Source organism: Schistocerca piceifrons, chromosome 11 (genome assembly GCF_021461385.2).
Source record: "Schistocerca piceifrons isolate TAMUIC-IGC-003096 chromosome 11, iqSchPice1.1, whole genome shotgun sequence".
Classification (NCBI taxonomy): Eukaryota; Metazoa; Arthropoda; class Insecta; order Orthoptera; family Acrididae; genus Schistocerca; species Schistocerca piceifrons.
Window position 1 is genome coordinate 106,619,477 of NC_060148.1, and position 16,803 is coordinate 106,636,279.

General features: G+C 44.0%; 1 protein-coding gene across 2 annotated transcripts in view; it reads right to left on the reverse strand.

Moving 5' to 3' along the window:
• The window catches only part of LOC124720329 (ankyrin-3-like), a 52,919-nt gene extending 47,424 nt beyond the window's left edge, over positions 1 to 5,495 (reverse strand). The window contains exon 1 of one of the 2 annotated variants that reach the window (XM_047245640.1): positions 5,332 to 5,495. The gene's annotated coding sequence lies outside the window, so the exon portion shown is untranslated. Of the gene's footprint in view, positions 1 to 3,477; positions 3,520 to 5,331 lie in introns of those variants that run through there. The other variant, XM_047245641.1, reaches the window with a different exon arrangement.
• Between the last annotated feature and the right edge of the window lie 11,308 nt (positions 5,496 to 16,803).

Consider the following 16,803-nt stretch of genomic DNA (forward strand, 5'->3'; position numbering starts at 1 on the left):
TAAACATGTCGATAAAGCAGGCTGATAATATTCCCACAACAAACATATTGTGGATTGCAGCTTACACATCAGGGACTTGAAACCAATCAGTGCCCCTGATGTAATGCAAAGAAAATCGATAAACCAGGTCAGTTCTACTTGATCCCAACACACTGCTGTTCAGTACAGCCTACCCACTGTAAAACCATTTTTTACAGTCGATTAGTAGGCATCACAGCAAAGCAGGTTCCTAAGACCAGCCACCTCACAACATGCCTATTATACGGAGCAGCTGATATGGCATGAGCTGTCAAAATACGATATGGTCCATATTCCCACTCCTATCGACCTGGAAGGCTACAAGACAAGCAGTGATGATGCTCATACAGTCATGTAGTTTGTTTGTTTATTTCGGTGAAATGGGTCCAGGGGTTTAATGGGAGGTCATAGGCAAACACTACGAGAACAAAAGCATCCGGACACCCCCACAACAAAAGCATCCCGACACCCCCATAAACATAAGTTTTTCATAATAGGTGCATTGTTTGCTACCTACTGCCAGTAACTCCATATGACCGACATCTGCAGTCATTCGTCACCGTGAGACAGCAGAATGGGGCGCTCTGCGAAACTCACAGACTTCGAATGTGGCCAGGTCATTTGGTGTCACTTGTGTCATACGTCTGCACGCGAGATTTCCACAATCCTAAATATCACTAGGTCCACTATTTCCAATGTGATACAGCACAAAAACGTACAGGCCGATCTCGTCTGTTGAGTGACAGAGAGCGCCTACTGTTGAAGAGGGTCGTAATGTGTTATAAACAGACATCTGCCCAGACCATCATACAGGAATTCCAAACTGCAATAGGATCCACGGCAAGTACTATGACTTAGGTGGGCGGTGAGAAAACTTGGGTCTCGTGGTCGAGGGGCTGCTCATAAGCCAAGCATCACGCTCGCAAAACTGTACGACGTTAAATTAAAGCACGATTACTATTTATCTTTTTGTTACTGGTCTGTTGAATCTAATAAAACATGACCCAGACGTCTATCTGCAGTAGAACGTCCAGAGAAGGCAAGGTTGTTATACAAGTAAATTTGTTTACTTTTCATTAAGAATGTAGAAACGTTTATGTCATTGTTGGTTACCATTAAAGAGTTAGTTTTCTGTACTGTTCAATCAAAGAACACAATAAGAACAGTGTATTTAAGTAAAACCATATAGTAACTGTTGTGGTTTGTAGATTATTTCTGAAATAGGGATGCCTTTGAAATTTACGACGTATGAATACGCCGATATAGTGTTTATTTATGGAAAATGTGATGGCAATGCTACGGCTGACAGTAACGAATATCGCGGACGTTATCCATCTCGGAGGATTCCGAATGGACGAATCATTAGTGGAGTATTTCGAATGTTACAGGAGACAGGTTCTCTACCTAGCGTTCATAATCAGTACGAGAGCTCGACACGTGAAGACGATGATGAAGATATTATGGATGCTGTTCAAGGTAGCCTGTGTACGGTACACGGCGTATCTCTCAACTATTAGGCATTTCACGATGTAAGGTATGATGTACACTGAAGTACAATAATGTGTGTCTCTACCATAAACGAAAAGTGCATCATTTACACCTGGGAGATCCTGCCCTTCGCTTGGAGTTTTGCAACTGGTTAAAAACTAATCGAAAGTTACACAAATACGTTTTATTTATTGATGAGGCACTGTTTACTCGAGATAGTATAAACAATTTTTTTAACGAGTACGTATGGTCTGAAGGAAACCCACAAGCAACAGTGCAGCGCAATTTCCAGCAGCGATTTAGCATAGATATGTTGTCTGGTATAATCAACACTCACTTTATTGGACCATTCATTTTCCCAGGACGTCTAACTGGCATGTCGTATTTACAATTCCTTCAAGAAGAAATGCCCCACATGCCCGAAGATATTCCGCTTGCTACGCGACTGCAAATGTATTTTCAATATGACGGCGCGCCTCCACATTTCACCAGCGCAGATACTGCACATTTAAATGAACATTTTCCCCAGGAATGGGTTGGTCGTGGTGCTACACGTCGGTGGCCACCCAGATTGCCCGATTTAACACCTATGGATTTCCGTTTATGGGGATGGGTGAAAGGCATAGATTATGATGACAATGTCAATAATCGTGAGGCGCTACTTGGTTGCGTTATGAATGCAATAGACGAAATTATGAACAAGTCTGTGAAACTGAAAGGAGCAACAAAATCTGTTCATACACGTGCAGCTAAATGCACTGAACTCGGTGGAGAGGTTTTTGAACATTTATTGTGATTGTATTGCGAAATTTTATGTACTTTGTACAAGTTTCTTAACAGTGAGCTTCGTTTTTTTTTCGGTTTAACACGAATTCACGTGTGCCGTGGTATAAATAAAAGCAGATTATGTGACACATTCATGCAGTTAACGCTTTTACCACAATTTTTCCAAAATTAAATTCTCTACAACTTCTGTTGAAAACTTTCTGCAATTGTCTGGAATTTAAAAAACAAATTAGGCCAAGTAGTTAATAAATTTAAAATTTCACGAAATTACGCCTTTGCTTCTCTTGATATTCCGGAAAACTATTGTAGATACACGCCTGGGACACGTTTTATTAGATTCATCAGACCAATGATGATGATGATGATGAGCGTTTGGCGTCATTGGCCGGGAGGCCCCTCGCGGGGCAGGTCCGGCCGCCTTGGCGCAGGTCTTATTACATTCGGCGCCGCATTGGGCGACCTGCACGCCGGATGGGGATGAAATGATGATGAACACAACACAACACCCAGTCCCTGAGCGGAGAAAATCTCCGACCCAGCCGGGAATCGAACCCGGGCCCAGAGGACGGTAATCCGTCACGCTGACCACTCAGCTACTGGGGCGGACATCAGACCAATAACAACAAAATAAATGGGAATCGTGCTTTACTTTAATCTCATCCAGTTTTGCGATATCTTCATATTAGCGAAGTTGCTAAATTTCAGGCAAAATTTTTACTAGCCATAACTCTGTAACTAAACATCTGCATATCTTCGTGCATCACCCTGTATGAGGACTGTACGGCAGTATTCCAGCAGATCTGTACTCCTTCAGTTGTCGGATCTGACAAGTTTGCATCGAAAGTAGCATGCGCTCGGGAACCTGTTTCTAGTGCACACAACATGTAACAATAGTTAGTGTGGCCAGTGGCGCCATTACGTCGACTGTGCCGTAGGAATCAGTAGCTGCTGAAATGTGTAGATGACGGGAATCGATACCGGAATGCATATCAAGAGTTGTTGCGCTAGAGGTCGTAGAAACATTTGAGAAAGTTGTGTTAAAACTCGGTACCACCTCTAGCTAGTCTCGTTTTCACAGATACCGATATTAAGGAGGATAACATTGAGAACAGGAGACCGTCAAGTTGAGGAAAGCGATACGCACAGCACGTCGCACAGCGCTGGAAGAAACACATAGAGACTTACCAGATGTGTGAGTTCTGTTCTGTGCCGCTGCAGCCACTGTAGTGGGCTGTCGCGAAGACCGCCTTTTATCCTTATCTTGGCCACTGCCGGACTACTCTGTCCGCAGTCTACCTTCTGCTCCAGAACGCCCCCTCCTCCAGCGCTTCCTGGTCAAACTTTCTCGGCGTCCGACGTTGGAAGTATTCTTGCGCAACGCCTCGCAGCAGTGACCTCAAGGGCACGTGATAATTACGGCAACCGCCCTGCTGCTCATTCTGACCTTGCGGCGTCTTCCAGTACGACTCCACGGTAGCCAGGTACCTGCTCACCGCGGGGTGCTCACATCAGAGCCTGTTCCAGTCCATCCGCTGACAAGCACGCCATGAGGATGCAAATACCGCCAACACTGCGTGTACCCTTGACAGTGGCCTCCATTCGGCTACGAAGGAAATACACGGATTTCGTATGATATGCACCAAATGATGACTACATCTGTAGAGCTACTAGTCGGGGGTGAGCTGCGATCACACGCTGTTCCAGGAACTCGCAGACTCGCATTTCTATGGGACTAAGATCGATAGATTTAGTGGGGCTATTAAGATGTGATCGGGTTCCTGAGCGTTTGTCAAGAGGGGAACGTATCCATTCAGTCCTGTGAATGTGGCTGTTGTAATCTATCGAAATGGGATTGTCTACAACATGCTCATCAGGAAGTGCAGAAGTGAGTGGTAAGGTGGTAGAACAGTAAGCAGGGCACATGGGCTTCTGGAGTGGAATGTTGGCCTCATTTGTGGACACAAAAATTTATTCTCACGACGTTAATTAAAACAGAGCACTGTTAACAACACAATGCTTAATTAGCATTTGCAAATTGGGATGATCTACACCGGTTATTCAATTGAATAAAAGCAATGAGAATAATTCAGAACATAATTTTAAAGAGAAACAGCCTCATGGCCACAACTTTAAATTAATAAAAAATTACTTTACACAAACGTAACCGTATCATAACTACAGATCTGAGCTCACTAATCACTTGTGAATATGAAAAATTACAATTTGTAAAAGCTATTCGCTTTCAAAACAAATACTCAAATGGCAAGGTCTCATAAACACGCGAATTAACTATTATGGAAAACATTCGCCAATATGATGTCACGGTAGCCTGAAAGATTTATACAGTAATCAGCACCCTCTCGACGTTTGGCGTTCACATCGGCCGCGCGTCTGAATTCCGTGCTCGAGAGCTAAAGTGACACCAACAGGCAGGAGGGCCTGCACAAATCAATAACGGCTTCTAGATCACACAAACCCAGTATTAATACACAGTTCACTAAAATCCTAAAAGCAACAGCCAAGTACTGGGTAGCGCCAAACGCTGGACGAGATGTTAAACGTTATAGTGTGCCAGTCCCAGTTACTGTTAAAGCAATAGTTCATTACACAGTCTCCAATGACGTCAAATTTCACTTGATAAATTTATAAACCACAACTAGTTCAAGGTGATAATGATCAGACATTCCGCACACATCGTTAAAAAGCAAAGCGCCATTTGAAGATGCAAAGTTGTTACTATTACAGTTGCCAACGACAATAAAGTTGGCAATTCCAATTTAAATTGGCGGCTCGAATTTTATACAGAGAATAAGCTTTGAGTCATAAAATTGACGACATAACGTATTAACAATAATAGTAATAAAATTAATCGCCGAATATCGGCCACACTTGTAAAGCAACAGAACCAGTGCACAGTGCAGTTAGACGGACTTGCAATACCAAGTATCCCACATCCAGGTGGTTGAAGGAATGACTAGCGGAAATCAAAGAGGCTACACGGAGCAATGACATCCAAAAGTTCTACAACAAATGGCTCACCATTTACAGTTAGTCCAGGAGCTCGCCGTTAACTTGCACGCCAGGGTAAGCTCCGGCGCTCTGCTCGGGATTCCAGACAGACCCGGCCCTTTCAACAGAGCCCGTGTTGGCCGGTGACTGCTTCCGCCAGACCCAGGCGCCCGAGTGTCAGCACGGTGCGTCCCCGCAGTACACGGAGCGCGCTGCCTCCTTCCCCCTCTCACTGCCGCCTCTTCTCGCGAGCCGCGGCCGTCCTAATTAGAGGGTGTTGGCCAACCTGGACGCCGCAAAGAGCGTAACTTCGACAGAGAAACTACCCTGCCAAGAGCATCGCAGGCAGCAAATCACGGCTCAGTAACGGCAACAACTGGACACCGAGAATCTACCAAAGTACACACGGTGGTCCACGTTCACAGTAACCTGAATGAGTGGGCCTGAGTAACAGTACACGAAACACCGCGAAAGGTGACTCAGCCGCTTCCAGCGTGAACTACAGCCTCCACACGTACCGGGCAGAACGCCTCGTTGCTTCTTCGGTGCTCTCAGGGCCTCGCGTCACTTGACGAGGGAGCAGACCTGTGATACGTCGGGCCAAACGGCACACCTCCAGCCCGCTACCGCCCAGTTCCCGTGCTGTCTGGCACAGCTGAAGACCAGCAGTCTCGTGTGCTGCTGGCTACCAACGCTAAATGTCCAGTGTATACTGTTCTCTCAGCAAAGTTCACTCGCAAACTTGTCGAAATGGCCATACATACAGTGACAGCAGCAATCAATAATAGGTTTGATGCCTGCTGTCATTAACGGGGTGTGACACTCGTCTCGCTTTTTACGATCACTGTCCCCACGTCGCATTACGTGGAGGTGAGCGTTAAGACATGTTGGGCAGTCCGCTTTGGTATACACTCAGATCAGCCACCTTTATTCAAGTTATAGTCCTACCTCATTATACAACTTCCCTTGATTGTTTCTGATAAGGTCGTCAGTCTTTTAATTTCTGTATAACTACAGCAATCTATAGCCATTTGAACGTAATTACTTTATTCAAGCGTCGTTCTCCTCCCACAACTCTTACCCTCATTGTCCACGTATCTTTCCACAATGAAATTGACAATTCATTATTGCGTCAAGACGTTTCCTATCAACCAGTTTCTTCCTTTAGTCAAGTTGCGTAATAAATTTCCTTTCCCCCAAGTCAGTTAAGTACTCCCTCACTTAATCAAATGAAAGTATATGGTTCCAGAGATCTCTTCAAGTCTGAAACACCTGTGATACATATATATGAGCGATGAATGAAAATTCGTACCAAGACCAGGATTTGAACCTGTGTGTCGTGCACTCTAGGCAGATGTGCTGGTTCGCACGCCACCCTGCTATAGTGTGTTTGCAGAACAGTGTGCACTATCACTGCATGCCTCCCTGTTCAACTCAAATTCTCGTTCCTACCAAGCGGCCTGAGGTGTGAATATGGATTTGGTGTGGGGAGGCAGGTGCTCTAGGATAGTCTGTGCAGTTGTGCAAAGCCATTGTGCCAGACTGGCGTAGTGGTTACTGCTTTTCCATAGTGCGAGGGAACCTCATCTCAAATCCCTGCCTTGGTACAAATTTTCATCTGTCTCTACTGTCTTCATCATTTGTTATTCAGTCCATCATATATTCAACATTTTTTTTTAATAGAACCGTGATGTACAAGTTTATATTCACTTCTTGGCTGATCTGCTAATCATCCACGATTTACTGCCAAACAAATACCTACATGTCATACTCCCTAACACTTAAACTGATATTACACCTTTACAAACACCTCTTTTTCAGTATTACTTTTCTTGCTATTGTCAGTCTACACTCTATTCCCCTGAACTACAGTCTTCATCAGTTATTTTGCTATCCAAATAGTAAACATCATCCACTACTTCTAGTGTCTCATTTCCTAATCTAATTACCATGGCACTGCCTCATGTAATTCTGTCACACTTAATTGTCATTGTTTACTAATCTCGATGTTCACCTTATAATATATTATGAAGTCGCTATCCATTTAGTCCAAGTGCTCTTCCAAGTCTTTCGCAACCCTGATAACATTAGGATGTCGTAAACATAGTTTAAAGTTTTTATTTTTTCATCCTGATCTTTAATTACCTTCCAAAATATCTCCTAATTTATCTTCAAATCTTGCTCGACGTACATACTCAATAGAAGCGGCGGTTGTTTACAATCCTGTCTCTCTCCATTCTCGACACTTATAACCGCCTTCTTGTTTCTGTACTCAATGTGAATAACCTTACACTGCGTGCAGTATCTGATCAAAACTATCCAGACACAGTGGCTGAAAACGACGTACAAGTTCGTGGTACCCTCCATCGGTAATGCTGAAATTCATTGTGGTGTTGGCCCACCCCTAGCCTTGATGACAGCTTACACTCTCGCGGGCAAACCTTCAATCAGGTACTGGAAGGTTTCTTGGGGAACAGCAGTTCATCCTTCACAGAGTGCTGCACCGAGAAGAGGGGTCGATGTCGGTCGCTGAGGCCTGGTACGAAGTCAGCGTTCCAAAACATCTCGACGGAGTTCTATACGATTCAGGTCAGGACTCTGTGCAAGACATTTAATCCCGGTTATTGTCGTGTAACCACTCCGTCACAGGCCGTCCATTATGAACGGGTACTCGATCGTGTTGAACGATGCAATCACCATCCCCGAATTGGTCTTCAACAGTGGGAAGCAAGAAGGTCCTTAAAACGTGTAGTCCTGTGCTTTGATAGTGCCACGCAAAACAACAAGGGGTGCAAGTCCCCCTCCATGAAAAACACGACCACACCGTAACACCACCGCACTACACGTGCTGGCAGATGTCGTTCGCTGAGCATTCGCCATTCCCACACCCTGCCATCGGATCGCCACATTGTGTTCCGTGATTCGTCACTCCACACAACGTTTCTCCACTATTCAATGTTTACGCTTATTACACCAAGCGAGGAGTCGTTTGGCATTTACCGTCGTGATGTGTGTGTTATGAGCAGCCGCTCGACCCTGAAATGCAAGTTTTCTCACCTCCCAGCTAATTGTCATAGTACTTGTAGTGGATCCTGATGCAGTTTTCAATCCCTGTGTGATGGTCTGTATAGATGTGTGCCTATTACACATTACGACTGTCTTCAACTGTCGTCAGTCTCTGTCAGTCAACAGACGAGGTCGGCCTGTAGGCTTTTGTGCTGTACTTGTCCCTTCGCGTTTCCACTTCAGTATCACATCGGAAACAGTAGACCTAGGGATGTTTAGGAGTGTGGAAATCTCGCGTACAGACGTATGACGCAAGTGACACGCAATCGCCTGAGCACATTCGAAGTTCGTGAGTTCCGCGGAGCCCCCCATTCTGCTCTCTCGTGATTTCTAATGACTATTGAGGTCGAAGGTATTGAGTACCTGGCAGTAGGTGACAGCACAATGCACCTAACATGAAAAACGCACGTTGTTGGGGGCGTCCGGATACATTGGGTCACATTGTGTATATTTCATCTCAGTGTCTTTGAGAACTGGAAAAGGTATTTCAATCAACATTGTAAAAAAATTTCCCTAAATCTACAAACGCTATAACAATGTTTGCATTTCTGTTCTAGAGAAAGTCGCAAGGTAACTACATACTGGTGTATACCTGTATTTCCTTGGAACAGATGCTTGTCTCCCCTGACATGGGTTTTGTCACTTTTTCCATTCTTCCATAAATAATTCGTGTGAACATATGGTGACTGTGCCTAACTAAATTTGTGGATCTGTAGAATTTTCACTTGTCAGCACCTGCATTATGTGGAATAGGAACTCTCACATTCTTCCAGTAGTCTGAGGATATTTTGCCTGGGTCCGTCAACACTGATATTGACTGTTGATAACTGGAAACACGTTGACTGGTCGGACAAGTCTCGTTTCAAACTGCATCTGGCGTCTTGACGCCGCCTCATGAATCCATGAGCCCTGCATGTCAGCAGAGGTCTGTTCAAGCTGGTGGAGACTATAATGATTCAAATGGCTCTGCGCACTATAGGACTTAACTGCTGAGGTCATCAGTCCTCTAGAAGTTAGAACTACTTCAAACCTAACTATCCTAAGGACATCACACACATCCATGCCCAAGGCAGTATTCGAACTTGCGACCATAGCTGTCGCGCCGTTCCAGACTGTAGCGCCTATAACCGCTCGGCTGACTCTATAATGGTGTAGGTCGTGTGCAGTTGGAGTGGTATGGGACTCCTGATACGTATAGATACGACTCTGACAGGTGACACGTATGTGAGCATCCTGTATGATCACCTGCATCCATTCACGTCCATTGTGCATTCCGACACACTTCGGTAATTCTAGCAGTACAGTGCTACACCACCACACATCGAGAATTGCGACAGAGCGGCTGCAGGAACGCTCTTCTGAGTTTAAACACTTTCGCTGGCCACAAAACTCCCCAGACATGAACATTACTGAGCATATGTGGGATGCCGTGTGCTGTTCAGAAAAAATTTCCACCCGTTTGTACTCTTACGGATTTATGGACAGCCCTGCAGGATTCATTGGGGTCAGTTCCCTCTAGCACTACTTCAGACAATAGTCGAGTCCATGCCACGTCGAGTTGCGGCACTTCTGCGTGCTCGCGGGGGCCCTCCACGAAAATGGGCAGGTGTACCAGTATCTTTGGCTCATTCAGTATATATGATGCAATTAAGACTTTTTGTAATTTTGCTGTAACGGCTGTAGATATGGTAATGTTAATAGCTGATCTTCCCAAAACCTATATATATTTCCAACTGAGAAAAAACAAATATAATATATCATATTTGAGTAAAATAAATTATCTGAAATGAATGGACTTAATAGAATGAGAGTGATTAAATGTAACAACGTGAAAATCATACCAGTGTAATAAACACATCATCAGACATGTGGAACTCCTTTCGTAGAGGAATGACAATCGAATCGTTTAGTTGTGGTTTCGCAGCTTGCTTGAAAACCACTGGCCAGCTGCACTGATGAGTGACTGTCCACCAGGAAAACACTCAGGCGCTCCCTGGACGCGTCGCGGGTCAAGAGCAGAAGGGTCGCCAGCGATAGCGCGGGCCTCGCCTTCACCAGAGCGTGCTGTTTTGCGTCGAGATAACACGAAGTAAAGGAGAGATCATTTCTTATTGCCGTTCTAATGAAAATTCGAATGGCAAAAACCAAAAGAACAGCTTTAGAATAAGAACAAGTGGAGCAACGAAGCAAATGAAAAAAAGGAAAAGTTATGACATTTTCCAAGAAGGAAATTAGAGGCCATCATTGCTGACGTCAAGCTGCTGTTGAGTTATGGAACACGTTACAGGCTCGCGTATCGCGTACTTTCCTTGAGTTTCACAGCGCTGTAGACATCGGCGGCCAGCTTGATTCCTCCTAGTTCAGTGACTTCAGGAAGTCACTTGCGACAGTGCCGGCACTCCGTTTGCTGAGGAAACAAGACGTCGCCGGTCAGGGGACCAGGCTCAAGCCTTCCCTGCGGACAGAATTCAGCACACTGCTCTGAAAGGAACAACATCGTCAGGTGGAAAGGTGATTTCAGCCACACCTGAAGGAGGTGTGAAAGAACTGACACAGTTACATTACATACAGGGTGTTTCCTTAAGGGAGAGCAAAAATTCAACAGGATATACAGAATGCTCCACTGAACAATTTGAGGTATGGAACCTGGGGTCTGAGAAATCAGCTTAACAGGATATGGGAGTATACTCGTCCACCGCTCTGTCTGGTGTTACTGTTTTCCAGCTTATCTACAACTAACAAGCGTAGAAGTTTACTGTTGGCACTCCGAATTTTACTGTTGGCACGACACACGCTGGCAAAAGACGTTCACTTCGCATTCGACATACCACACCCTGCCATCGGATCGCCACACTGTGTACCGTGATTCCTCACTCCACACAGCGTTTTTCCATTGTTCAATCGTCGAGTGTTTACGCTCCTTACAGGAAGCAAGGCGTCGTTTGGTATTTACCGGCGTGGTATGTGGCTTATGAGCAGCCGCTAGACCACGAAATCCAAATTTCACTCACCTCTCACATACCTGCCGTTGTACTTTCAGTCGATCTTCACATTACGACCCTCTTCAACTGTTGGCGGTCTCTGTCAGCCATAGACGAGGTCGGCCTGTGCGCTCTTGTGCTGTACGTCTTCCTCCACGTTTCCACTTCACTATCACATCTGTAACAGTGAACCTAGGGATGTTTAGATGTGAGGAAATCTCGCGTACTGACGTATGACACAAGTGACACCCCAATCACCTGACCACATTCGTAGTCTGTGAGTTCTGCAGAGCGCCCCATTCTGCTCTCTCACGATGGTTAACGACTACTGTGGTCACTGGTATGGAGGACCTGGCAGTAGCTGGCAGCGCAATGCACGTAATACCAAAAACGTATGTTTTTACTGGTGTCCGGATACTTTTGATAACATTGTGTATTTTTTATTCTCTTCCTTTTGCTACACTCCAATACCAGTCCTCTACCAAAATTAAATTTTGCTTTCCCTTAGCTTATGAATAATTTCTTTTATTTCATATTGTTTGATTTTATGTATCATTTGCGAGGTTGATTGACGTATAAAACTGGTACTGTTTTCGTTGGTTTTAGCTTCCTGTCTATCTTCGCCATGATAATACATTCTCTGCGCTGTTTACAGTGCGTTAGCCACGATTCTGTTTTCTTCTTCATTGTTAGACCTGCATCTACATTACCCCATTTGACTTTATGTTGGTAAACCTATACTGACTTCGCCAGAAGTCCTGTCCTTCGTCCTACCACACAACACTACTCCTACTGTTCATTTTCTTTTTAAATTCTCTAACTTACATTACCGGCTAAGATATTCCCTTCTCTGACCTCTAGAACGCCAGTTTCGTTTCTCTTCTGTTGATAACATCCTCTCGAGTATCCCTCGCCCAGAGATCCTCATGGAAGACCTCCATACCTCCATAACATCTTATCTGAGAGTGTGCCCTCATTATCTGACCATACAGCAGAGCTGCAGGCGCTCATAAAAGTGAAGACAACTGGTAATATTTTGTTAATAGCTTTTCTTCCTGATCCTGCAGCGTCAAAGGATGGCAGAATATTTAACGAAGTAATGTATGTGGTGGACATGGGCTCATAGTACTGCTGTGCCTCGAACTTAACTTTCACATAAAGGTGGTTTTATGAATATAGGAAGATGGTATCAGTTCTCTCGGACATGTTCGAAACAACAGGTACCATTCGTGATCTTGCAACTATCGAACAATGAAACCATCTTCATATAGATAATGCTTATCAGTGTGGATGCACTCACATTGCTCAAACTCTTACTGCAATCGGTAGACTGACTGCCGTGAGTAATGAGTACAGGGGCAGGGGCACTACAAATGTAGTGTGTGGACACTAAGTAGGAAGTTTGGGTCTCATGGGGAGCGCGCCAGAGATAAGACCATGCAGTCGCACTATGCTCTTTATCCCCCATGGCTCAGTCGTATAGAGCGTCAGCCTTGTAATCAGGAGATCCCAGGTTCGAGTACCAGTTAGGGCACACATATTCAACTGTCCCCATTGATATTTATCAACCTCTATAAGTAGCTAATGGTCTGGATTTCATTGTAATTTCATAAAGCAAGTTAAGCTAAAATTACACTACAGCAGATTCAAGGCATTGATAATACTCGACGTTAATGTGTTTTGTTCCAGGAAGAGACAGCTTTTCAAATTCAGAGGAAACCTCTAGGGCTTAGCAGCAGCGTTGTAGTACCCTCAAAAAAAAAAAAAAAAAAAAAAAAAAAAAAAAGGGGGGGGGGCAGGATACGCAGAGCTGCTAGATTCACTCCACCTGGACCAATCTACGCCATCGACAATCATTCGTCTAAGGACTAGTAGGATCGTGTGATAGGTTTGCACCATTTTTATGAAATACTGAAAAATTTTGTCAAATGGTACACATGATACTTTAGGGTCTGTGACGAAATTTGGCAACAGATCGACGACCTGTATCTCATGTGGCTACTGTACCAGTTGCTTTAGAAAATCAACAGACTAAAGCTACGTGCAGTCATTAAACATTATCATTTGATGGATTAGGAAGCTGAACAGTTGAAAACCGAGTGCGGTTGTGTGCTGTGGACTCTGCAGAGCGTGTGCTTCCAGGTGGAATGTGCTCTAGACACCTAGCGACGTCATTGTAAAGAGAGTGGCGAAGGAGCCCATAAAGCCGTGATCCGAAGTGGCTGACGAATCCCCTGAGTGCCAAGTCGTAAAAGATCAGTGAGGTCTACGGCATTTGGCGGCCCACGTATGACCAACAACGCCCCCACAACATCGGCTCCTGATGGGAACAGAGGGCAGGGCTGGAGGTACCCAGTGGCGAGCCCAGCGTGCGGCTACAGAGCGTAATTGAGCTGCTTAGTCGACGAGTGACTCACAACAGTGCTACAGTGAAAGTGATGTTGATACAAAGCAGAGCGATGGCAACGATAAACAAAGCTAATATCACTCATTTCACTACGGTTTGAGCTCCTCTGGATGTTCTACCGTGCTGGCTATTTAAAACTGGGTTGTTTTGAAAATCAGCCTTATGCAAACACAATTAGTTTTTTGTATTTACCCAGGCATGTTTTGACACCTATGTGTCACCTTCTGTGGGTCAAATTTTTATTTCTGTAAATTTGTTTTAGAGTAAAATGAATATCTCAAAGCCAAACCAAGAATTTCCCACGAAGTTCTACAAAACTAATTGTGATTGCATAAATCTGATTTTCAAAACAACCCAAAGCCAATATTGCATTATATCAACAAGAACAATTACCGGAGTTGACATTTTGCCAGAAAGGGAGCCAAGGAATTTTGCAGAGAGAGAACCAAGAGGCAGAAGAAATATTGGCATTTCTGCAAGATGAGTCACTGGAACGCGTGGTATCGTAAACAGTCGACTGTGCGGAGAAACAGGTGGTGTGCCACGTAGTTCATTGTCCTTGTAGGACTGAGAGCCAGAAATCCCGTCTCCAGTGACAAGTAGTGAAATAGTAAAGCGTAGTAAAAGAACTATTATGAACAAAATCCGAGTAAGTCTGCAACAATATAACCACGTAGTGCATATGAATAACTACAGATATTGAAGGGGAGATACGGTATACTTGTTACAAATACTGATGTTTTCACGTTTCAAGGATGCTCGGTACAATTTACAGGATGTGTATGACAGTGACCTACTACTTTACGCACATCAAGTTGCACGTGACACAGGTTCAAAGAATCCCCATGCCATCAGACTAGTCGTAGCACCTGTGTGAAGCACAACAAGGTCAAATATTTTGGCGTTAATAGTAGCTTGTACTTGTCCTCTGTCAAGTTTTTCTGCGTACTCTCATTACCTCGATACAGATCATCTCTCACATCACTGCCATGATCGTATCTGATGAAGCGAGTGTTGATCAGGCTCGTGCCCCCCCCCCCTCTCCAAGGTCACAGAACGGGGGTGTACTGTGACCGGTTCAAATTTTCTGGCATCGCGGTGACATCGGTCTCTGACTTAGGCGTATGTGGACTGTTGGTGTCTGATTACGCCAATCAGTAGCCTGTGAGGCTCTCAACTGAAATTTTCTTTGCGCATTGCTCTCCATATGTGCGTTACTTTACCGGCCGCATTCCGCTGTCTGTGGGTTATTTGGTTGTCTGGCATTGTTTTGCGTTTGCCAAGCGTTCAGCCAATTATTGTCGGTAGCTTGTGTCTGTACATATTGTACATGCTGGCCATACGCTACTCGTCTGTTTTAGTGGGTTCAAAACGGCTCTGAGCACTAGGAGACTTAACATCTGAGGTCATCACTACCCTAGAACTTACAACTACTGAAACGTCCCCTTAGAACAATTTATACACGACTGTGCTTAAACTGACACACAATACTTTTAGCGCAACGCAATCTGCCTTTCAAAAATCCCTACAAAGAAATGGCCCTGACTAACATTAAACTATACCTCTCAGAAATCACTTACCTCACAAAAATCTTCATTACTCGAACTACTGCAATACAGCGAGCACTACTACTGCCAGCTAAATAAAAGATTCAAACTACGGAAGGCACTAACTACTGATAGGGATAGTTAGCAAATGAAAGATATTAATAGAGAACAAACAATGTATTTACCTTAATAGTCATAATATATATAGCAGTTCATGGCAAATTACAAAACTCCGCCATCTCTCTCCCCACATCCACCACTTCTGGCGGCTCACCTCCAACTGCGCAACGCTACGCACTGTTCACATCCAGCTGCCGCTGCCCAATACTACAATGGCAGACAACAATGCAAACTAGACACAGACTGCACACAGCACAGCCAGTGATTTTTATACAGAGGTGGCGTTACCAATAGAAAAACCTAAACAGCCTACTTACATAGCCCCCATGCTCCTCACAAAAACTTTTACAAATTGTTTGGGCAGTGGCCAATAATGATTTGAAAAAATTTTTCATAATTGCAATATCAAAGATATCAAATGCACACACTTATTAATACAATGTTGGTCAAAAGCTAAAATTTTCTTACAGTCTATAAAGACAGTCCTGATTCATCACAGTAAAATTACAGTGTTTTTCTTTTTTTTTCAAAGTCTGAACAGTAAAAGAGAATGCACACAGAAGTAGTGGATTTCCATGCAGTCTTGAAGAAGTAGTGTCCTTCCATCGGAAAGACAGTGCTGACTCTTGACATGCTGACAGGTAATGGGCCACAACATAGCAAACCCACAGCAGAGTCATTCGACGTTTTGAAGAATATTGGTAGGTAGGTCGTCACAGAGCAGACCCATTGTAGTCCTGGTAGAGATTATGGTATTGGTGGGCCACCAGAGGTGCAGACCCACTGTAGTCCTTGTAGAGATAATGGTATTGGTGGACTATCAAAGATGCAGCCCCAATGTAGTCCTTGTAGAGACGGCTAGCAGCCATCTGTTGCGACTGTGCAGTTGCACAATCACCATCGAAGAGTCTTGCAGAGAATATAGCAAGTCCATAAACCACCACTTGTGCACTCACAAAGTTTCGCAATGATAAAAAATACAAAAGGCAAAGCAAGAAGCATAAATTACAACTAATATAAGGCAATGAGCAGCAAACAAGAAAAATAAATCAGTAGTAAACTGGCTTAACAGAGTAATGCAGCGTGAAATTTAGTAGCACTATGCCTGGCAAATAGCAGCAGCATCTAAACATGACAAAGCTCAAGGAGAAAAAAATAGTACACTAAAAATGGCCATGTCTAATACCTATGTCACATCTTAACACTAGAGTGATGCATCACAATTTATTCTACAAAAGAAATTACCAAGTACTTGAAAAGAAAATTATGAATGCAGTTCCTTTGATGGTAAATGTCTTTTTGTGCTCCCTCATTTTTTTTTGAAAAAAATATTATTTACTCGATCTGTAGACAGAAAATATTTATATTAGTTCATCTGTAA